Source organism: Phoxinus phoxinus (assembly GCF_949152265.1).
Source record: "Phoxinus phoxinus genome assembly, chromosome: 12".
Taxonomy (NCBI): Eukaryota; Metazoa; Chordata; class Actinopteri; order Cypriniformes; family Leuciscidae; genus Phoxinus; species Phoxinus phoxinus.
Window position 1 is genome coordinate 7,059,209 of NC_136887.1, and position 25,533 is coordinate 7,084,741.

General features: G+C 43.7%; 1 protein-coding gene across 2 annotated transcripts in view; it reads right to left on the minus strand.

The window, feature by feature from the left end:
• Positions 1-25,533, minus strand: part of znf711 (zinc finger protein 711) — a 555,809-nt gene that overhangs the window by 146,585 nt on the left and 383,691 nt on the right. The gene's annotated exons all lie outside the window — the stretch shown is intronic.

Genomic DNA, 25,533 nt, shown 5'->3' on the forward strand with positions numbered 1-25,533 from the left:
TGGTTACTAGATTGAGATACAAAATAAGGAAGTGATTTGCTGTTAGGCTGCAGGGAATTTCCACTTCAGTATCATCTGTTCTCTGTGGGCTTTCTGAAAGACGGCTAAAAGCAGTACGGTTAAAAGCCAAACCACAATGTCTCACTGTTAACACATGAGTGAAAGGACATTGGGGGGTTATTCCCAGGGTGTCTGTTTAATTGTAGCCTACTGTAAACAAAAGCACCATGGTAACCATATTTTCCTCCAGAATTCCAGTTACAAGAGTTGTTGTCACTACTGCAATAGATAGTTGTACATTTATATGGATTTAATATTATTACTTTTCATGACAGTACTGGTACATGACAGTGCATGAACTATTAAGTTCAATGGTGGATGATGTTCCCTGTGACAATTTACAGTTTCATTGTTCAAACCGAAACTGTAGTATAGTATTTAGTGGAAGAACATTTTCTTGTGAATATATAGAGACTTAAAACAGAACAAAAGAACAATACAGCACAGAAATCACCTGAAATCAAATGATGAGTGTACATCAGTAATTTTGCAGATCAGTGCAGACTCTTTACAGCTGGAACACCCCATCTACACTGACACCATGTTTATACGTTGAGTGGTGCGACTAAATGTGTGTTGTACTTTTTTTGTTTTATTTTTTACAAATTGTAGGTACAGTATAAATAGTAGGAAGTATGCTAGTTTCATTCTGAACATTGCAGGTGTGATACCAGAGAAGGATTACCACAATGGCCACATTACCCTTCCAACGGTCATGATTACTCCATTCATAATGACGACTTGCCAGTCAGTGTATTGCTGAGTCTAGCATTAGTTAGAGCATTAACTCTGGTCAGCTATGGCTGAAGAGAGTGCTTTAGCAATGGCTTTATTGACCTAATGCACTATCAGGATCAAGGACAAAATGTGCTCTGAAATGGAATGTCCTTCCTTCACTTTGAAACAGAACATACGTGAAGGATATAGGATGAATAACTATGACCTGGTGCTACATCAGCAAAAAAAAAAAAAAAATCAAAAATCAAACTCATTCAGAAAAATCAGAAGGCACTATGGTTTGATGATAAATGCAAAGAAAAAAAGAACAAACAGCAAAATGTAATGTCATCCATGTGAAAAATAATTGTCCTTGTATTTAATGATTTATTAATTATTTCTAATTGGGTTTTTGGATATGTGGGTCAATTTGGTTGCTTCATTTAATAATAAAGAAAGTAGATTTGTACATGTTCTAAACAACATGTGAGTGTCACAGATCTGTATTGAGGGAAAGCAGAAAGATATAGAATCCGAGCAAGATGGTCCGTGGCCACTCCTCAGCAGACGGGAGTTTGAGAAGGGGAACGAAGTGAACTGCCTTCACATTTAAGCGCAAGAATACATAAAAGGGAACTCAATTCAAATGGCGCAAAGAGCCATCCTTCTTTTTCACAAATAAGAACCCCGTTCTGGCTGGAGACAAGGAGCGACAAAAAATACTGACTGAGACGAGTATTTCCATTTGGCCAGAGAACATTTGGTGTGAACAATTTTTCCCTTTGGTGTGTTAAAGGGCACCTATTATGACATTTAAAATGTTCCTAATGTTGTTTAGGGAGTCCCCAACAACAGTTTTACATGCATGCAATGTCAAAAAACACTTTTGTTGTCGTATAATATGCATTTATTTTTACCTGATTTGCTCACCGACTCCCAAATGATTCGTTCAACGACTCATTTTTCCAAACCCCTCCTTTGCGCGACCCTAATCTGCGATTGGTCAGATGACCCAGCAGTGTTTACAGAGATAATACTTATTGTTTAACACGGAGTACAATGATGCTTTTATCAATTAAATCGTGTTATAATAATGATTATAGTCCACTGCTTTGTAGTTTGTAGTAAAAAACTAAAAATAAGATAAAGAATTTAATGTTATGTTAGCGAGCATATCCCAGAGTTCACATTGTAAAAGCACAATCAGTCTTTGTTTGCATTAGCCCGATGCATAAACATAACATTTTTACAACAACAAAAATGCAGTTACGTTACTACGAGGTATTATTCTATTTTTTAAGACAACTCCGAAAACAACGACAAACACTTCACATATCTCAATACAATTGCCATTGAAGACCTAGAAGCTAAACGGTGCTTACTCAACAAACAAAATAATTATTAAGCATGCTACATAAAATATAAAAGCAAAAACTATTAATAACACTTACAGGTTGTGATACGGAGGAGGAAGCTGATGCAAATACACTTGGAACTGAACCTTCCTTCAATATCAGCGGCTCGCGAATCCAAGTTTGATTGCATTTAAAAAGCAATCGTCTTCAAAATGGCGCGAGCAAAGCACAAGGCTCGGACTATACTTCTGTGGTATAGTTATATGAATTGTAGCCACTTAGTCTTCAAATGCTCCTCCTTGAGCAGATGAAAAAAGTTGGCTTTTGAGTCGCACTTCAGAACACAGCGTCTCGTCGCCCTGATGTTTTCCCTGCTGGCCTTGGAGCGCAATAAGTGGGCGTATCGTATTCAAATAACTTGACAAGTTGACGTCATCTAGTCAGAGAAAAAGCTTCGGTCTTCTAGCGATTCATAAAAATGACTCTGAGTCGACTCTTACTTTTGAAAGACAATAACTTTATATACGGTGCACTTTCATATTTCAAACTTTGCAGGATGTTTTTGTTCACTTAGATCTATGTTACACACTACATGAAAGGTAAATTTCAAAATTCCATAATAGGTGCCCTTTAACAAAGGGAAAAGTTGCGAAGAAGCGAAGAAAGTTCCAAGGAGGAGATCATACGGCCAGTAGAGAGGAAGAGATGCAGCTCGGGAGATGGGACTGACTAAAGACTGCTCACAGATCATGTACACCACCGGAACCTGTGGGACCAATAGCCTCCTTCTGTGACAGAAACAGACACAAGAGAAGGCACAGACACAAAACAATGGGCATAACAGAATAAGCTCCCAGCTAAATTATTACTCTCTGCCCAGTTAATGCATGGGTTGTTCGTTCAGTGATAACCAGAGATGACCCCACACGTGAGTAAAATAGGTAGAACACTAGCCCCTGATTTGCCTGTTGTGATAAGACTCACCAACGCTGTACTGCTCACTAGCTTTGTAATGCAGGATACGGTGGCCAACTGCAACCGTTCAAAGACCCTTGCAGAGACAACATTGATTCTCTTCTCTCTCGACTCAGGCTTCAAGGTCCGCAGAGTTGACCCGTGACTTGGTTGAATTACTTGTGACAAAGGTCCAGACGATTATTAAGATGGATGGCAATGCTGATGAATCAGGCATATATCTCATCCTTAATGTCCTCCACCAAGCACACATGATGGGTTACATGTCAAAGTTGAATAGGGTAGGTGATGCCTGACTTGGCAAACACCACCACCACCACTAATAATAATAATAATATTCACACAATTATTTAAATATTCAATGTGTTATCTGTCTTGGGTAATCCTACACAAAGCTAATCCCTTAACCAAGCACTTACCTTTGCTAAGCCCTGTCAAACTGATATCATCAACCTTATAGACAACCATATTGGGTTACACTTTATTTAGATAGTCCACTTTAGACATTCTACTAACTACTGTATAAGTAACTTTTCAACTACATGTCAACTAACTCTCATTAGAGTATTAGTAGGCTGTAGTAGACTGTTAGGTTATGGTTAGGTGTTAGGGTTCAGGTTAGGAGAATAAGTTGACTTGTAGTTGCCAAGTTACTTATAGTCAGTAGAATATCTGTTGAGGGACCAACAAAATAAAAGTGTTAGCAAATATTAAGCTGATTATTTAATGACAGTAAGTTGACATGTAGCTGCAAAGTTACTTATAGTTAGAATGTCTAAAGTGGACTATCGAAATAAAGTGTTACCCAATATTGAGTAAAAAAAAAACTTGTTTTCAAATTCAGCATTCTGAGGGACTTTAGAACAGTACAGCCATGCAGATTTACTGCATAAAGATAGACAAATGTGCGTATGCCTCAGAGAAATTCAGACAGATAATGGACAGATAATGGACCAGCACACAACAACAGTAGTATCAAGAGTGTAAGACTGTAATGATTAGGCCTACACACTGAAAAACAGAAGCTTTGCAGATCAACATCATGAGTAATAAATGCTACAAACCAAATAAAGTGAAACTCACACAGTCTGACCAGTTAACAGTATATATTATTGAACTTCATTAACTCTTTCTCCCCCAGCTCAAGTTGCCAGCCAGCGTAAGCGTTTTTGATCATTTTCACATGAAATGTCACACAATTTTGTTATATGAATATCTGAACATGCATTATACAGTATCAAAAGAAATAATAGACCCTCTGCTTTTAAACAAAACAAACTAAAAAGTTGTATCCTAGTTTCATGCATTCTTTTTTATCAACACGTTAATATGGGTTAGTTTTGTAAAAAACGATTTTGAGCAAAAAGGTGAGAAAATCACATTGATCGGATTCAGATGGATGATCAAAACATAGATGGAGTAGATCGAGTCCATCAACACCTCTAAAGCTTCACAGTCCTATAGCTCATCATGGTTGACATTTCATACAGTAGGCAGTTTTGATTTATATGCTGTTAAATGTTGATGATCGCAATATTTTACATATAGACAATTACATATGAAACTACTTGTTTCTGCGTCTTCTTAGTATGTGTTTTGATCAGGGGATTCAATACTCTTTCAGAAGATGTGTAATAGCGCCCCCTAGAAAATAACAATGAAACACAGCGCTCATTGACTACTCATACAACAGGAATCAAGCAGCTGTGTCCTATAGAGAAGGATGTGATTACAAGCAGGTTGAGTTACAGACATAGCCTGCGCCATCTAGAGTTCATGACAGAACTTTGTATTTCATTGATAGCTATCCAGGGATGCGTTTTCCGTACAACAACATAACTCGCTGCTTCACTATCATAGTATGATGCATCGTTGAAGAAATCAACTAGCTAGTCACGACTGATTCCCAAAACCATATTGTTGCAAAGTGGTCGTTCAACCACGTTGATTTATGACGTCACGCACGTGGTGGAGTAATAATTTCTTTTAATTAATCTTTTTGAGATCGAATTAACGCTAGATGTTTTGATATTAAATTACAGACAAGACTATTTCAAATTTTTCTGTTATTTTGCTTTATTTCCAGATTCAGGCGCTGTTTACACGAGAACGCTCACGGGTAAAAACGTAAAAATATTTTATCGGAGGTGCCTTTCGTTTACACGGCGACGGCGTTTTTGGGGCTTAAAAACTTAAAAAAGTGAAACCAGCCTCCAGAGTGGAAATCTTAAAAACGCTCCACCATCGCGTTCCCGTCTGAAGGGTAAAAACGCAAAAGTCTGCTAGACAGTGAAGGCGTCCGCCAGTACAGGAAAATAACAAAACATTATCAAACTAAAATATAGTGTTAATTTCATTGAAAAAAAAAACAAACAAAAAAAATCTGTCATTTTTGAGCGACACACGAAGAGCACTGAGGGTTAAAGCAGCAGCTTTACCGTATTTAACATGAAAAACTGTGTCAACGTCTCTTTCACTTTCAGTGCTTCACATCGCCACCTAGCCGCCTGGAGTGCACACTACATTGAATTTCACACACTTTTGCGTCACCATATGCATGCAGATTTCCCCCCTATAACGCTCGTCTAAACGCAGAATAAAGTGTGATAACGCAACGCCACTTTTGCGTTTTCTCTTCAGATCGTTTCCGTGTAAACATAGCCTCAGTCATAGGCTTGTTACATAGTAGAGCACGTTTGCATATGAGCAGTCTTCAAAAACGGTGCTTTAAATCTTTTGACAAACTAAATGACGTAAATGACATTTTTATGTATGGTAAATAAAAGAAACTGGTTGTACTGAATGTCAGCTTGCTTATTTTTCTCAAGATAAGGATTTATTAAGTCATGCAAACGTCTCGGTTACGGATGTAACCCTCGTTCCCTGAGTAGGGAACGGAGACGTTACGTCGAAATGACGACGAATGGGGTTCGCTTAGAAGCCTATCCTCTTCGAATATTAATAAAACGAGCCAATGGCAAGCAAATGCCATGGGTCTGCTGAATTTGCATAGCGTAACTCCGCCCCACAGTGTGGGTATATAAGGAAGTGAGCCGGCAACATGCAGATATGTTTCTTCGCTGAAGGAGCCAAGCTGAACTCAGGCTGTTCCAGCGGTACAGCGGAAGTGGCAGGAAGACGTAACGTCTCCGTTCCCTACTCAGGGAACGAGGGTTACATCCGTAACCGAGACGTTCCCTTTCGTAGTCACTTCGAGTTACGTCGAAATGACGACGAATGGGGTTCCCAGTCCAATCACGCCACCTCGGCTGTCTTCCAGTGCCCTGCGTAAGTCTGAGCTCCCTGTCGTGAGACTAGCACGGACGAAGGACTCCTACTTAACACAGGAATACCAAGGTACACTGGGAAGCATATCACAGTGGAAATATGCAATCAGTGCCCGCCCGAAGGGGGGGGACTTAAGAAAACACATATGACCCGGAGGGGGGTGCATACGGATAACACTGGGGTGTCCAGCCCGTAGGGTGGAGTATTTCAACCCCAGGGGTGGCAGACTGGCTTGCCAAGGGAAAGACACATGCTCGAAGGAGGCTTACAGTGGAAATACACACGTGGGGGTCGCCCAGCGGGGGAACCATGCACATGGTGGCACCTAGCCAACGCGAAAGCTGCCGGAGGCATAACTCTGGCGTTGACGTCAACAGCGCTGGAGGAACTCAGGGCTTATCAGGCTCACCTGAGGAGAATATCGCACGTATCCAGTCCGTGGAGTGGAATGGCGAGCAAGCGAAGACACCTGAGCGGGTCCTAGCACCGGCTGGTTGAAGCGAGTACTCGGGAGGACACTGGCTCCACTCGGAGATTGTAGAATCTGGCGAATGTGTTGGGTGTCGCCCAGCCTGCAGCTCTGCAGATGTCTGTTAGCGAGGCGCCATGCGCTAGAGCCCAAGAGGAGGCCACACTCCGGGTGGAGTGGGCCGTCACACCAAGGGGGCACGGTCGACCTTGCTGCTGGTAAGCCAAAGCAATGGCGTCCACTATCCAGTGAGACAACCTTTGCTTGGAGAGAGCCCTTCCCTTCAGCTTCCCACCATAACAGACAAAGAGCTGGTCTGAGGTCCTGAAACATTGCGTTCTGTCTACGTAAGCACGGAGGGCGCGTACTGGACAGAGCAATGCCAAGGCTGGGTCTGCCTCCTCCAGGGGCAGCGCTTGCAGGTTCACCACCTGGTCCCGGAAGGGAGTGGTGGGAACCTTGGGCACATATCCAGGCCGGGGTCTCAGGATCACGTGAGAAAAGGCCGGCCCGAATTCCAGGCACGCTTCGTCTACAGAAAATGCGTGCAGGTCCCCTACCCTCTTGATGGAGGCCAGAGCAACCAGGAGCGCTGTCTTAATTGACAGGAACTTAAGCTCCACTGATTGCAGAGGCTCAAAGGGAGCACTCTGCAGGGCAGTTAGTACCACTGAGAGGTCCCAAGAGGGAACGAGAGGAGGGCGAGGAGGCTGTAGTCTCCTCGCTCCTCTCAGGAACCTGATGACCAGGTCGTGCTTTCCCACGGACTTACCATCAACTGCGTCGTGATGTGCGGCGATAGCGGCAACATATACTTTCAGGGTGGAGGGAGACAGCCTTCGCTCCAACCCATCCTGCAGGAAGGAAAGCACGACACTGATCGGGCATGATCTGGGGTCTTCTGAGTGAGAAGAGCACCAAGAGACGAAGAGGTTCCACTTCAACGCGTAGGCATGTCTAGTGGACGACGCTCTAGCGGAAGTGATGGTAGCCACCACCGCTGGTGGTAGGGTACTCAAACCTGCCTCGTCCCGTCCAGGAGCCACACGTGGAGGTTCCAGAGATCGGGACGAGGGTGCCAAAGGGTGCCCCGTCCCTGAGAAAGGAGGTCCTTCCTCAGAGGAATTGGCCAGGGAGGTGCTGTCGCGAGGAGTACAAGTTCGGAGAACCAGGTTCGGGTGGGCCAGTGCGGCGCAACCAATATGACCTGCTCCTCGTCCTCCCTGATCTTGCACAGGGTCTGTGCAAGAAGGCTCACTGGGGGAAACGCATATTTGCGGAGGCCCCGGGGCCAGCTGTGCGCCAGAGCGTCCGTGCCGAGCGTGCCCTCGGTCAGGGAGTAAAACTGGGCGCAGTGGGACGAGTCGTGGGAGGCAAACAGGTCTACCTGTGCGTCCCCGAACTGATCCCAAATCAGCTGGACCGCCTGGGGATGGAGTCTCCATTCTCCAGGAAGAGGCTGAAGCCGTGAGAGCTCGTCGGCTGCACAGTTCAGGTCTCCCGGAATATAAATGGCTCGAAGCGACCTCAGATGCTTCTGACTCCATAAGAGGAGGTGGCGGGCGAGTTGCGACATACGGCGGGAGCGTAGACCACCTTGTCGGTTGATGTACGCTACTGTCGCGGTATTGTCTGATCGGACTAGTACGTGCTGGTTCTTGAGCAGCGCCCGGAAGCGGTGCAGAGCGAGACGTACTGCCAGCAACTCGAGGCAATTGACATGCCATAGGCGGTGGGGTCCTGTCCAGGAGCCCGCGGCAGCATGTCCATTGCACATGGCACCCCAGCCCGTGGAGGAGGCATCCGTTGACACAACAACATGCCTGGAAACTCGTTCTAAGGGCACTCCGGCCCGTAGAAAGCTGAGGTTCGTCCACGGGGAGAAGGTCTGACGGCAGGTCGGAGTAACTGGTACTCGGAGCTTGCCCTGGTGCCATGCCCACCTCGGGACTCGATCGTGAAGCCAGTGCTGAAGCGGTCTCATATGAAGCAATCCGAGCGGCGTTACCGCGGCTGCAGATGCCATATGCCCCAGGAGCCTCTGAAAAAGTTTCAGTGGAACCGCACTCTTGCTCTGGATTTGTCTCAGGCAAGTCAGCAGTGACTGCGCGCGCTCGCTCGTAAGCTGCGCGCACATGGCGACCGAGTCGATTTCCATACAGAGAAAAGAGATCCTCTGCACGGGGCAAAGTTTGCTCTTCTCCCAGTTGACCCGAAGGCCCAGACGGACTAGGTGCCGGAGCACTAGGTCCCTGTGTTCGCAAACCTGGTCCCGAGAGTGAGCTAGGATTAGCCAGTCGTCGAGATAATTCAGGATGCGAACCCCGTGTTGCCGTAGCGGCACAAGGGCTGCCTCGACGACCTTCGTGAAGACGCGAGGAGACAGGGCCAGCCCGAATGGGAGGACCGCGTACTGGTATGCCTGCCCCTCGAAAGCAAACCGTAGAAACGGCCTGTGTCGAGGAAGAATGGAGACATGAAAGTAGGCGTCCTTCAGGTCGATCGCTGCAAACCAATCCTGTGGCTGCACACATTCGAAAATGCGCTTGGCCGTGAGCATCTTGAACGGAAGCCTGTGAAGGGAACAGTTCAAGACGCGCAGATCCAGGATTGGTCGTAACCCACCGGTTTTCTTGGGGACAATGAAGTAGGGGCTGTAGAAGCCGGACCTCATTGCGGCTGGAGGGACAGTCTCGATCGCACCCTTCGCCAGCAGGGTGGCGACCTCCGCTCTCATGACAGGGGCATTGCCACCGACCATAGTGAAGCGGACTCCCCTGAAGCGGGGAGGAGACCGCGCGAACTGAATCGCATAGCCGAGCCTGATGGTCCGCGCGAGCCAGCGGGACAGGTTGGGAAGCTCTAACCAGGCTCCCAAGGACTGTGCCAGCGGGGTCATGCGGACGACAGACGTCCCCGCGGGGGTGCAGCGAAGCGGAATGACCGGCCCGGACGTGGGTGGCATAGCGGCCCGGTGTGGGGGCACGGTCATTAGCCGCGTCCTGCCAGAGGGAGCCAGGGAAGGACCAGCGTTCCACGGGGGCGTGCTCTGGCAGGGGTCTGGCGACAGAAGGGGATGAGAGCGGCGGGGCCCGTGGGCGGCGCGCACTGTCATTCCCTTCTGGGGGCTCAGAGATGGGGATATCAGTTCTTTCTTTAACCACATTAGGGTGCTGCCCACCCGTGGGTGAGCAGCGGGGAGTGGAGAACAAAGGATTCTCCCCCGGCCCTCCACCGGGGGAAGGAGTGGTCCTGCTACCATCTCCTGAGAAGAACTGATGGCCATCTCTGAGCAGCCCGTCTCAGGAGCGCCGCTTGGCCTGGCGTTTAGCGGGGCGCGGGGCTGGAGAGGGCTGGGGCGCCTGCCTGCGGCGTCCTCCACGACGCGGCCCGGGTGAAGGCTGCTGCTGGGGCCGTGCGGGAGGGGCGGGAGCCGCGGGAGGGCGCCCTCGGCGGCGAGCAGGCTGAGGCGTCTGAACCGACGGCTGGGTGGAGGCAGCAGCGGGCCGTCGGGGCAGAATATGACGAATAGCCTCAGTCTGCTTCTGGGCGGTTGAAAACTGTTGGGCAAAATCTTCAACCGCTCCGCCGAAGAGGCCAGCCTGGGATATGGGGGCGTCAAGCAGACGAGTCCGCTCAGCGTCCCTCATATCGGCCAGGTTGAGCCAGAGGTGTCTCTCCTGGACCACACTAGTGGACATCACCTGGCCCAGGGAGCGTGCGGTCACTTTCGTCGCCCGGAGAGCGAGGTCAGTGGCGGCACGCAGCTCATTGAAGAGCCCTGGGTCAGTCCTCCCCTCGTGCATGTCCCTGAGCATCTGGGCCTGGTAGACCTGCAGAGTGGCCATGGCATGCAATGAGGCGGCTGCCTGCCCCGCAGCTCTATAGGTCTTCGCCACCAGGGTCGACGAAAACCTACAGGCCTTGGAGGGGTGCTTAGGATCACCACGGGAAGAAGCACTCTGTGGACACAGTTGCATCGCAACAGAGCGTTCAACCATAGGCACCCCAGTGTACCCGTAAACAGCCGCCTGATCGAGAGGAGGAAAGGCGGAGGAGGTCGCCGAGCGATCACGGGAAGACAAGGGTGTCTTCCAGGACCTCGAGACCTCCTCATGCACATCCGGGAAGAAAGGCATTGGGGTTGGACGCCGACGTGAATCGGCGGCCGCGCCCAAAAACCAATCGTCCAGACGCGAGCGCTCGGGGCAGGGTGGCGGATTGCACTCTAACCCGATGCTCGCGGCTGCCCGGGAAAGCATGGCCGTCAGCTCGGGATCAGGATCGGGCAATGCTGACGCGCCCGGAGGCGGCAGCACAGCCGACCCCTCATCTCCCGAGGACTCCTGCCCACCTTGTGATGCTGTGATCGACATAGCATCGTCATTAGGAGCGCCAGACGGCGCACTCGGTCCGCCGCCGACCGTTGGCCGGGACTGATCGAGCGCATCATCTGGTCGGCTCGCGGGTTGCGGCACTTGAGAGGGGGATGTGGCCCGAGGACGAATCGTCGGTTGTTGTTGCCACACCGTCACCCTCAGGTCACCCTGGCCACCAGCCGAAGTACCAGCTCTATTACTAGAGGGGGTAGATCGGGGTGTGGATGAGGGGACTCTCACTCTTTCGAGATCACTGAGTCTCGACCGTAGTGTCGCGATGGTCATGTTTCCGCAATGAAAACATGAGTCATCCACAAGCGCTGCTTTGGCGTGCTCTAAGCCCAAACACGCAAAACAGCGATTGTGCCCATCTAAATCAGACAGCCAGTGACCACAACCAGAAGGGCACGGGCGATGCATCTTTAAAAAGACGTGCCACGCGCTTTGCTCTTTTAGAGAGAAGGAGAAATCCCCGCAGATGCTGAAGCGACCAGGGAGAGAACACACACACACTGGCAGATCACTGCTCAGATCGCAGGGAATGTGCACTCGCTGGAACTCGCTGTCACACCAACACCTGGAGGGAAGCTCGTCTCGAAGAGGAATAGAGATGATACTCAGGATGGCTTGTGGAGTGAAGGATAAACTTGGCTCCGAAAGCGAAAACATATCTGCATGTTGCCGGCTCACTTCCTTATATACCCACACTGTGGGGCGGAGTTACGCTATGCAAATTCAGCAGACCCATGGCATTTGCTTGCCATTGGCTCGTTTTATTAATATTCGAAGAGGATAGGCTTCTAAGCGAACCCCATTCGTCGTCATTTCGACGTAACTCGAAGTGACTACGAAAGGGAACTAGAAACTCTGCTTCTAACCACAGGCCGAGAGCTGTCGTTACAACAACACAACTTTGCGATGCTGTTTGCGAATGTTCGTTAGAACGATGGTTTCGGGAAACACAGACTCCTTGAACTATGCTGATAACGACGGAACTTGCAAACATAGTTGGCTAACGATGCTTTTGGGAAACGCACCCCACAAAAAAATTTTCAGGAACATATCACGCTATAGTTTCAACTTCATGTAAAAATAAATTACACAAACAAAATCATAACAAAGGTTTGTGTAACATTTTGTTTTTCTTTTTTTCTTTATAAATACCATATGGCAATATTTATATCAAAAGTAACATGGTTTTGCCATCTCATACATCATGGGAAGATCTGGATGTACATCTCAAACTAACTCAATTAAACTTCTATATTTTTGTGCATTAAACAGTAGCTAGCAGAATAACATTTATCTTCATATCAGCAGCACGAGCAGAAATGCATTGACACACAGATGAATGACATTCAGTTATCATTTTTGCTGAACAAGGCAGCCGTCTCGTCTCCTCCCCGCTCTTTGAGGTTCATTTATCTCAATAGCTCACTGTTGTCCAGGCTTAATGCTTCTCTGTTAGGAAGATTCTAATGGGGTCAGCCTTGATTCAATTTGATAGCGCCTTTATTAATTCTTGGAGTTAATCACGTACTTACAATTTCCCATTAATTGGGCTTTTTAATGCCCCTATGAAGAATTAATATGACTGTGTGTTATTATTCAACATGAAAAGATGTATTACAAGAAATGTGATTGTTGCAAACATCCTGTAATGACATGGAAACACAAATGGAAAAGTAAAGACCTTTCATTTTCATTGGGAAAAGGTTCATGGGTAAGATTATTGTATCACGTCCACAAAGCTCTGGGTAGTTCCTGGGCGTTTAGCCATTTTTAGGGTGTATTCACACCTGCCTTGTTTGGTTCGATTGAATCGAACTCTAGTTCGTTTCCCCCCTTGGTGCGGACCTTTTGGGCAGGTGTGAATACAGCAATCGAACTCTGGTGCGGACCAAACAATCGAACCGAGACCCAGCTGAAGAGGTGGTCTCGGTACGGTTCCAAACGAACTCTGGTACGGTTCGTTTACGATGTGAACATGAACCGACCCAATATCGGCCCAATATCAATATCGACCCAATATTGTTCATTCAAGTGCGAAAGAGAATTCCATTCCGGCGCGCTGTCTGGCCACACGATACTGTTGCGCGTCATTCTGCGCGTCGTGTGTGCATCATTGGCAGTGTTGTGCATGAACGTGTTCACTGAACGCGTTCATATTTTCCCCGAACGCTGAACGAATCACTTTGAACGTGAACGAGAGATTTTTCGAGAGAACTCATCTGATTTTTTGTACATAGCATAGCCTATTTGTTAGGATTTTAGTATCATAATGATTAGGCTAATAAATGCACGCACAATTATCCGTGAACTTGATTTGAACAAATGCCTTTCAACTTGTGTGTGCAAAATTCAGAATTAAATTAATGTGCAGAAATGTGTACAAATAGAGAGTAGGATATGTAGGCCTACTATAGGCTACTGTTGTAGCCATTTAAAAAAGCGCGTTTCATATTTGTTAAAATATTATAATGTTATTTTTTTTTTCCATTTATGTTGATTTATGAAAAGTGAACAGCGCGACCGAGATAGGATGCGCAATATGAGACATGGAGCGGGTCAGACATGATTTTGACCGTTGAAGTTGAAATTGTTATAGAAAGCCTTTCTTTAAAGTGAATTTCGCCGTTTTATTGTCTGAGCGCTAAAAGTAGGGTTTCACAAACTTTTTTTCAGCTGAATCACTTTTGCATGTTGTTGGTTCTCTGATCTTAATTGATGGTCATGCAAACAAATACAATCTTTATGTTTTGCTATGAGTGTTTTTTTAATAAACACTGCTGTTATTGTAATTTTGACAGGGGTACATTAGGGGTGTGTAATTTTGGAATTTTTTTTTATCTAGATCAATATTTTCAATAATAATTCAATGATATTTTGCTGAGTGTGCTTTTGTGCTGGTACCATGGCTGGTTTAGGCCTGTTGTTGACAGCTGACTCATATATTCATATTATTCATATTATCTATGCAGTTGTCAGATGACAGCAGTGACAGAAAGTAAAATTAAGTAAGAAATAATTGACGACAGGCCGTTGAATTATTAGAAAAATAATGCACACCCGAGGTGGTAATGCGGTTTACGGCGCGAAGCGGAGTGGCCGTTACACCTCGGGTGTGCATTATTTTTCTAATAATTCAACGGCCTGAAGTCAATTATTCCGCTTATACTACAGTTACCACACCTCAAAATATTGTTCAGATGATGTATTTCAAGACGTTTGTAAAGTTTTTGTCATTAAAATGCTCTTGTATGTAGGACTAATTCCTTGCGCATCTAAACCCATGCTCCGTTGCTAATTCCAAAACGTCATTTTAGAGTTAGTAACGGAGGTTTGAGCCGCTGATAGCAGAGTAATGCTGGACACACACTTAATGACTGACACATTCTCTGACTGTGAATGCAGCAGATTGTAAACACCGCTGTGAACACAGACTGAACGCGCTGAAAACGCGTACATGATCATAAGTATCAAATTACATTCATAACCGGCCTTACAGTAAGTGTGTCCATGGCTCTATGCAGTTATTAATGCAGTTATGAGAGAGAGAGAGAGAGAGAGAGAGAGGGAGAGAGAGAGGAATGTGTGTCAATATTATTATTTATTTATTTATTTATTTATTCAATTCGTTTGAATTAATTCGTTCATTCTTTTTTTCTATTAGTTGACAGTAGACTATAGCCTATCAATAATTATTTATTTGTTATATTATCTGCAATAATTACGAAAACCCATGCAGCAGGACTATCAATTTATTGAAATATTCAGTTTCCATTGATTGTGAAGTTAGACATTGAAAATTGCAGATCAAGCGCATGGGGCTGCATGGTTTTTCTTGTTATAAATTGTATCCTATTTTCTGTTATTACAGTTAAGTACGCGCAGTGATTTGGAACTGTAATGCGGTTAAGACCCGCCGGAACTACTTTAGCCGTGCAGTTCCCTGAAAATAATTGCACATCTCAGAACGTTCGTCAACCAATCAGATTCAAGCATTCAACGGCCCTGTAGTATAAGGGGCAATATTTGATTTATTGAACTTCAACATATTGCTTTCTGAACTTATTAGATGTATGCATGACCTTTTATGTCAAATTCTAACATTAAAATTCAATTATAAAAAAAAAAAAAACACTTCTGCGCAAGACTGAACAAGCGACTATGTGTGTGTGTTCCCGGGAGGACATGTGTGTTAGCGTCCCTCGAACTGTTGTTATAAAGTTGTTTAGAAGCGAAGCGTCCTGGCACTCATACTTACCGTTGTTCTTACAGCTTTATCCCTTTATCTTTTATTTTGTTATGTTATTTTTGCTAGTGTTGTTACCATTGTGCTGATATTAATGGGTAATCTGTAAATAGAGAAACGGCACTATTTTGTAGGAGTTGTTATTCTCTCTTTCTATTATTATTGTCGGTTTTAAAAGGTAATCTGTAATTCCACTGTTTTGTAGGAGATAGGTGCCTATTATATATAAATATTTTATAGTATTTATTACCTATATATTGATTTGTAACATGGAGATATAAACTGTTACTGTAACAAGGTTAGACGTTGTGGGAAGGAGGAGGTGGGAACTAGTGAACGTTCAACAACTTTAATGATGTAAAATAACCAAACACTGATGACTGCTGTCACATAATAACACAAAACACAAAATAAGTCCAGGCCCGTTCCTCTCTCGCTCTTCACTGTCGTCGCTCCTCCTTTATGCTTCCGCTCCTCCGTGAGCGTTACGAGACCAGTGCGTTGCGCAGGTGTCGCTCATTATCAATCACGCCACTGGCCTCGCGCCGCTCTCTCACGGCCCCCGACCTCGTCCTGCTCGCCACAGTTACCGATAGTTTTTTTTATACAAGTGTTTGTCCTTTAATTAGGAGATAGAGTAATTGCTGTTTTGGCCTATGCGGATCTAGATATTATGTTAGTTGTTTGCTATTGATAGCCCAACTATACCTGTAAATGGTTAGGGATGATGAGAAGGCGCCCAGTAGGCCACACTAGGAAAGCCGGAAAATTTTAAATCTATCAACATTATTGGACCAACCAAGTGGACCTCAGAGAACATTATAACATAATAAAATGCAGTTCATGACCCAAGACACACTCAACATATTTTTGGAACGCCATCCTAAAAATTTAAATCAGTCCGTAACTTTTTTGGGTAAAAAAAGATCCAAAATAAATTTGAGCAAGCACATAACCAGCCAGAGTTCAAAAATATCTGCTTGCCTTAGCTCGATTCAAAACGGTAAGCTTGTAATAATGTTTTCTGGTGGATTTCCGCTGGAAATTCGAGCATGTCTTTGAGTCATTACGTCACATCTGTACACATAAAGAAGAGTCTCGGCTAGTGTGCTATATTGCTCATTACGTCACATCTGTACACATAAAGAAGAGTCTCGGCTAGTAGGCTATATTGCTCATTACGTCACATCTGTACACATGAAGAAGAGTCTTGGCTAGTTGGCTATATTGCTCATTACGTCACATCTGTACACATAAAGAAGAGTCTCGGCTAGTAGGCTATATTGCTCATTACGTCACATCTGTACACATAAAGAAGAGTCTCGGCTAGTAGGCTATATTGCTCATTACGTCACATCTGTACACATAAAGAAGAGTCTCGGCTAGTGTGCTATATTGCTCATTACGTCACATCTGTACACATGAAGAAGAGTCTTGGCTAGTTGGCTATATTGCTCATTACGTCACATCTGTACACATAAAGAAGAGTCTCGGCTAGTAGGCTATATTGCTCATTACGTCACATCTGTACACATAAAGAAGAGTCTCGGCTAGTAGGCTATATTGCTCATTACGTCACATCTGTACACATAAAGAAGAGTCTCGGCTAGTAGGCTATATTGCTCATTACGTCACATCTGTACACATAAAGAAGAGTCTCGGCTAGTAGGCTATATTGCTCATTACGTCACATCTGTACACATAAAGAAGAGTCTCGGCTAGTAGGCTATATTGCTCATTACGTCACATCTGTACACATAAAGAAGAGTCTCGGCTAGTGGGCTATATTGCTCATTACGTCACATCTGTACACATAAAGAAGAGTCTCGGCTAGTAGGCTATATTGCTCATTACGTCACATCTGTACACATAAAGAAGAGTCTCGGCTAGTAGGCTATATTGCTCATTACGTCACATCTGTACACATAAAGAAGAGTCTCGGCTAGTAGGCTATATTGCTCATTACGTCACATCTGTACACATAAAGAAGAGTCTCGGCTAGTGTGCTATATTGCTCATTACGTCACATCTGTACACATGAAGAAGAGTCTTGGCTAGTTGGCTATATTGCTCATTATGTCACATCTGTACACATAAAGAAGAGTCTCGGCTAGTCGGCTATATTGTGTGTGAGGATGTTGGTGGAGATTTATAGCCTTTTCTCACAGCACTTGATATAATTAAACTTATCAATTTGATGGCAGATCCAGAAAGGTTCAAACGACAATCACCAGTGACAACTGGAGATTCACCCGTTGAAAAAAGACTTCGGAGTGACTACAGAAAAAAAGAAACTGCAAACGGGCCCATGTGAAAACAAGGATATATATCGGAAGGACATTAAATGTAGTCATGCAATGCTGATGTTGTTAACATTAACAATTTGAAAACAAAGTATAATTTGCACTGTTTGACGTGATATAAGCGGTTGTTAGATTTAATCAGCGCGATTTACTGCAATGCTTCTTTCCCCTTAGTTGGTCAGAGCAAAAGTAGATGTTACTTGTTCAGATTACATTTTCCGGTGAAATTTTTTATGTTGGTCATACTTCCAAAAAGTATAATCTTTGATTGCGAATGCCAATATCCACACCGACTGACAGCACATTCTCCTCAAAACATTGGATTAATCCGCGCCGTGCCGAGGCACAACCCACATAAAGTTGATAATTCCATGAATAACTGCAATTGCAGATTTCGAACAGAGATGACGACAAAGAGGAAAAACTACGGACTGCAGCTTTAAAGTAAAGTTTGTTTGTTTGTTTGTTTTTATGAAAGATTTAGCATATGAAGCTTAATGAAACATTTGGTGTGGCAATGCGGGGCATATAAATGAGATTTTAGTGACAATTGTTTCCCCTGCCCACAGGCTACTTTTTAGTCTCTTTATTTATTGTATTCATAAACATTGTAATATGTGACAGAGGAAGAGGACACAATTGGCAAGGTTTGATTTCAGACTCCCACAGTGGGCTGCTGGACTGAAGTGAGTCACGGCTCTGCCTTCGGCTACAGACAGCTCTTATAGATCAAGACTTTCAAATGAGCACTGCCACAGATTTCATTCATGGCCTTTAATTGGAAAAGTGGTTCTCAGCTCTCTCTTTTCCAAAGGAGCGGCTTTCCTCTGAGGGCTTGTAATATTAGAGTGCACTGCTTTTGAAAAAAAAAAGTTTCATTTGCTTTATTCCCCTGTTCTTGATTAGAAAGAAAACCACTTTGAAAGCATGCAGGGAGTCAGGTACAAGGCCACCTGTCAGATATTCAGAGATATTAACTACAGTACATGGTCAGTCTAACATACAGGTAGCCAGATTTTTGACTAACCAGCCAATGGTTGACTGGTCTTAGCTGCTTCAAGCTGGTCTCCCTGACTCACCAGCTAAATAACTGGTCAAAACCTCTCTAAAACCAGCCTGCATGACCAGGCAACAATCTTAGGCTGGGTTGAGCTGTTTTATCAGTTGGGAGTTGGATTTAAATCTGGTACAAATTAGTAGTAGCAGTTTATTGTCATTCAAAATCATGCGGTGCATGACAGGAAATGTTGTACTCAGGTCCCAGGAATAACAATAGATAACAACATTGATAGTAGTAATAGAATAAAATCAGCTAAATAAAAGTATTACAAATAACGACACTATTATACTATACTATACTATGGGGTACAATTTAATGCAGCACTATGATGTAGAGTTCATCAATCTTACCAATTCTGAAAATAAGCTATTAGGCTGGTGGTTCTGGCCCTAATGCTGCGCAACCTCCTTCCTGAAGGGAGAATGGCAAACAGACCATTTTCTAGGTGGGCACGGCCCCTGTCATAATACAAGTCGCCCTCCTTCAGCATCTGGTGATGTAAATAACACTTACAGATGGCAAACTGTGCTTGATGGATTTTCTGTGCAGACTTAACTACCCGCTGTAGTGCCCTCCTGTCAGCAACGGAACAATATCCCCAGCACACAGGGATACAGGAGGTGAGGACAATCTCCATACATCTGTAGAAGGATGTGAGGATTGAAACGCCAATGCCAGCATGCTTCAATTTCCTCAAGAAATATAGACGTTGATGGGGCTTCTTTATCAGGCTATTGTTACTACTAATATGCACTCACAAGTGTTTGAACCTGGAGACCACCTCAACAGCTACTCCTCCAAGAGAAGGATGTTGCCACCTTTCCTAAAGTCCACAATCATCTCTTGTTTTCTTCCCATTAATGCAGAGGTTATTTGCTCTACATCAAACCTCCATTAGATCCACCTCCTGTCTGTACTTTGACTCATCATTGTTGGAAATTAGACAACAATGAAACCACTACAGTATCGTCTGCAAATGTAACAATTCAAGTGCTCGAGCGTGTGACTGTGCAATCGAAGGTGTAAGAGTGTACAGAAGAGGGCTCAAGACACGGCCCTGTGGGGAGCCGCTATAAGGATAATGGTGGAGGGTGAGAGGTTGTGAAATCTAACACAATGTGGCCTATTTGTTAGAAAATCCAGTATCCAATTACTTAGAGATGGACTACCAAGATGGATGACCAAGCATTGCCAGCTTATTTACCAGAGTTTGTAGAATAATAGTATTAAAAGCTGAGCTTAAATCCAAGAATTAAAGTCTAACATATTTAGACTCTGTTCTCCAAATGAACATGGGCTAAACGAACCACACTGAGATAGCATCTGCAGTAGAGCGGTTTTCCCTATATGAACACTTGTAGGGGTCCACAATGGCCCCTATATTATCCCTTGGGCCAGATTCACTAACAGCTTGCACCAGCGCAAACCCTCTTTTGGCGTTAAAGAACAACTGTCAGGATTTACTAAAGACACGTACAAAGACACAATATGTACCTGTCACCATTATGTTCTGTTTAGGTCATGGACTTTTAGTTTGTATTTCTTCAGTTCCTGTTATCCTTGTGTTATCCGTTACTATGGTCACCATCATTATGAGTTAAACTAGAACAGCAGTGTACCCTTCATTATCTCATTTGTGCCTTATAAGTTGTACCCGTTCCTTCACACCTTGTCCGATCACCGTTGTACCGATCACATGTTTAGTTGTGTTTGCCATTGCCTGTCTGAGATATTGAGATTAAAGCTGCAGTCAGCAAGATTTTCTTGATCATATTCACTGAAACCGACACTATGCTCCGACAGAACAACATAAATCAGCCTACTTTAGAAAAAGTAGCAAAAACTCGATGGGAGGGTGCTCTGTGGTAGTGGGGGAGGGGCGTGAAAGTTTTAACATTCACATTTTGGCTAAGTCCCCTCAATCTGCCAGACTTGCCGACTGCAGCTTTAAACTTTGAGTTTTTTTTAACTGGATCTGTCTTCGTCTTCCTGCCTGAAACACAATGTGACTGTACCGGCCCAAAAAATAATTTCTTAAACCAGACGCTAATTTGCGCTGCTCTTGGTAGATTGCATTGGTCATTATGTCTGTGTTGTTTAATTTGTGAGTCATCAGTAGATCACGCACAGAACTTTCCACTCCCATCGGCACTTTTAGAGGATTGCGCTCTCATGTTATTTTTAGCCTTGTTTAGTCGATTTTAATGTGAGCCATAACCACAAAAAGCATTTCAAGACTAGTGAAATAAGTAACACTGAATGGTAGTCATTTAGGCTTGACACTTTGGGACAGGGATAATTGTAGCAGACTTAAAACATGTTGAAACTATTGTCTTTGGAAAGCAAGATAATAAAAATGTCCATCAGAACCTACAGTATAAATGACAAATTACAACTTAGTGTTCACTCAAATCTCCTGGAGACATTTCTATTGACATATTCAGAATCATAATTATGTTTCGAAGTTATTTCAGTTGGAATAAAATGAGATATATGTTTCCATCCACCTATTTTCCATCCGCAAATTGTAAAAAATGCGCATAAAAAAGCGTATTCGCTCAATTAAGGTGGAAATATTTTTTATCGGATTAGGAGACATCCACATACACTGCGCTGGAAACACATTTACTGGATAAATCCCACGATGTGCAACAAACACTTTTTCTGACTTTTCCTCAACAGTAGATGTGATTGGATAACTGGACTAACCAAAAGAACAATTTCATCACACAGCATCTCAAATGTTGGTTGGATCATTCTGAAATGCCTGAGCCAAAGTCTGTCATCAGTATGATTTGGTTTAATTCCTGCCCAGAAGTGTCTCACATGATTGCATTCACCAGGCATCCGAGCCCAAGAGAACATGACAGCGTTTATTGCTTTTTGTCGGCCCACCCTGAGCTGCATGTCATTTATGATGGAGGAAAAAAGATCGACAGTGGCTTCCTCAATTGCAGCAACTTCCATTTTTATTACATATATTTTGCGCCGATTTCCCATGAAGTGACAATTTTGTTCTCCTGAACACACGGTATGGAAACAGTGCTTTATTCATAAATATTTTATGCAATATTCCAATTTTGCACACACTTTGGCTTTCAGACTGAAGGTGCAATCACATTCACCTTTGCTTGGCTAAATTTGAAGTTCAAAATATAGTGATTTCAATAAGAATTGGCATGATCTGGAATTTCGCTTGAGGGTGGAAAATTTCCCCACATGGGCTTCGCATCAGGTTTAAGATGGTCATTCAAAATCACTGTGTTGACCATCAGAACGCTGCTTGGTTTAAAAGTGACCTCTGTGTGAGCAGAACTGTGCATTGCTGTATTATTAATGGACATCTTTTGTGCTTATGTAATCGCACCTTTACATCTACTTTTTTCGCTTACTGAAAAAACAAGAAGCTTTTAAGAAAGCAATATGGGCAGAAGTCCGACACAGATCTGACTTTAAACAGAACACAGCAAACATTTGCAAACAGGACTTGACAAACAACGAGAACTTGATTGGAGCTTGTCATTTTGAGAAAGCTCTAGTCATGCATATCACAGTCCATGTTATAAAATCTGCAGTCTGTGGGTGTGCCGACTAGTGGGCCTATTGATGTTGCTTTTATTGTGTTAATAAAGAGCAAGTAACACATTTCACTCATTCTACAACCTTCTCAGATACAGTGGTATATAATCTTGTGTCTGTGTGCTGGCTTTTACGAGGATGAATCTCTTCAGTATTCCACATGGAGGCAGCTAAGAACTTCTGGCGCTAGAATGTTCTGCTTCATGCATTGGGAGAATGAATATTGACATGTGTGGACAAATGATGAATCACACAGTTATGAGGTGTGATAAACATTAACACTCTGTGGCATCTGTGAGTTGCCATACTAAATTAAAATCTATCTGAGTCAGTCATGGCATCTATCATGTAGTTAATTTCTTTTATTCTTAATGGAAAATGATGCTTTCATTGAGGCATAAAATTTGGAAGTTGCTTCATGAAATCTTTCATTCATCCTTAACACTGCCAAGAGTGGAGAATATTTAAAGGGTTTAAATCACCTCAAAATTAAAATAATTATTTAGTCACCATCATTAGATACATGTTTAAAGAATGTTATATTATATAATAATAATGGTATAAATAATAATATATACCAAAATTGCAAATAAGCACCATAAAAGTATAAAAATTGTCCATGACTCTTGCTATTTTCCAAGTCTTCTTTGAGTAAGGAAAAGCCAAACATCCTCGAAAATCATTAAATCCAACTAATCAGCAGATTTAGGAGAGTTCATGAGAGAAACAAGGATTTGTTAAAGGGGCTATATGTATGAATTTTCATATATGAATCGCTTTTTTATTGCCAATGTGTAAATAGCTTTTAACAAAACTTAAAAAAACAAGACCTTCCCCGACATCCTAGGGTGTGTATGAAATCCTTTAGACTGATTTTTTATGTGAATGACTTTGGATGTTTTTTCCAGGATAATTAAAAGGATTTGACGTTTACAAGCTCTCCTGAGAGCCTCTCTTCAGTTCAATGACACATAGAACTATTCTGTACTGTAATGTCAATGTGTCATGCAAAAAAGTCTCACATAGCCAGATATATTTAGTCTTTATTCTTAAATATACTTTATCATCAAGCTATTGTAGTGGGATGTACTGAGTATTTTTTAATTAGCCCAATGCCCTTGGGTGCGCAATTGATCCAATTATATCCCGCGAGGGAGCGTATAAAAGGGAATTTTACGGCACCGCTTGTGTCTTTGAGCACCGTCTGTGTGTCACTGCTGGGGACCACCCATTCTGGTTTTTGATCCCTTCTGCTTGGAGGTATGTGCTGTTTGGCTAACTAGTTAGCTCAAAGTTGTGTGATTTTATGTTACAGTTAATTTGGTTTGTCCAGTGCCATTTCCTCTCCACATTCTCTTCCTGCAGTCCTGTGCTTTGTTGACATGTTGATGCCCTTCTGTGTGCACGTGTTGTAGAGTTGCGACTAGCTACGGCATAAAGAATGTAGTATGTAGAACTATCGCTGTTCTTGCGCATCGTTCATTAATAGTTATGTTGTAAGTCATTTTATGTTTAAATTTTAGGAGGAATAGTCCGTTCTCGGACACCTTTCATTCAGTGGAATTTAATAACGGTGTGGGGGAACTTCAAACCAAAGCCAGGCCCAGAGATACATCGTGGCGAAGGACGATTGCCTTGCTTTTAGAGACACTCTAATCCTTTGACTTCAATAAATTCTGCAGAATAGAGAGATATATATAGAGAGCTTCAACCTTGTGCAAATTCCAGTACACAAAAAACACTCTACACAACATTCTCAATTATCATTGGCCAGTTCTCCAAAGTACAACATATATTCATTGGCTGTTTTACTGTTCATAATTTTTTTTTACATTTTTATAATTTACATTATTCGGTCATATTTTAGTACTCTTTGTAACCTGGGTTACACCACTATCGCCGCAATTGAAGAACCAATAACAGCGACTGTTTTTTGGTGCAGTGTTGAGGCTCAGCAATCGCTTCAGGAGACAGTCCCTGCGCCTGATCCAAATCTTGAAGCAGATCTTCCTGTCATGCCTGCAGCATGGCCATCGTGTGCATGGCACCACTTGCCTGACTTACTGCTTCAAAGAGGAGGCATCCTCACATATCCCCATTCACACAATCCCTTCACATTTAAATAATTTGAATACTGAAAGGGATAGATGCGAGGTGAATATGGCTTCCTCCACGACTTCTCCAAAGCGTGAATTTCAGGAGGAAACAGAAAGCTCACTGGAGTGGGACGGTTATGGCCTGACATGAACCACTTGTCGAGTCTGTCACGAGCGACTTCCTATCTTTTGCAGGCACCCCCCAAACTAGATCCAATCTAGTTGTGGCACGGGTCATCATCTCCAACAACTCCTCTTATGCGAGGCTGGCAGTCTGAGAGGGCGATATCCTCGGCCTCCTCAACCTCTCCGCCTCATCCTGGCTGGATGGTTCCAACAACATGCTATCTACTGGATCAGAAGACTCAAGAGACAGTACCTGATCCAGCAGACGGAGTGACTGAGGTACGCAAGAGAGCCATACCTTTTTCAAAAGCCTCAGCCATCTCGACCTACGATCCTCACAACTTCAGTCTCCACTCTGCCTCGGCTACCGTGGGGGGAAAAAACGGCAAGAAAAACACCAAAAAACAACAACAAAACCAATAATTCTTTATTCATTTATAATCTGCCCTTGTAATCATAATTTGTGTGAAAATGTATACAATTTGTTGGTGTTTTACTACCACAAATTTTCATTTCAGCTGAAAACTGAAGTTTTCTGTATGTCTATGAAGTTTTGCAAAAATGTAGGTAGAAGCATGTTTATCCAATGATCCTTAGTTGTCTCCATCACTCTACAGCAATGACGTTATGGGGTTAGGGAAGAATCTAATATCGGTGAGCTAACACTGAGTAAACATCTGCAATGAACCTCCCAAGGCCATTTGTTGGTGAATCAATTCCCTTCACCTGCCTCTGTGTTGAATGGGATTTGCTTTGGCTTCCAATCAGCTGATTAAAAGCATCGACTGGTCTGTCAAGCACACAGAGAGATAGCAGTGCCGTATGGAAATACATGTCCATGTCTTTGAAGATTCCCAGGCTAAAACAGGCA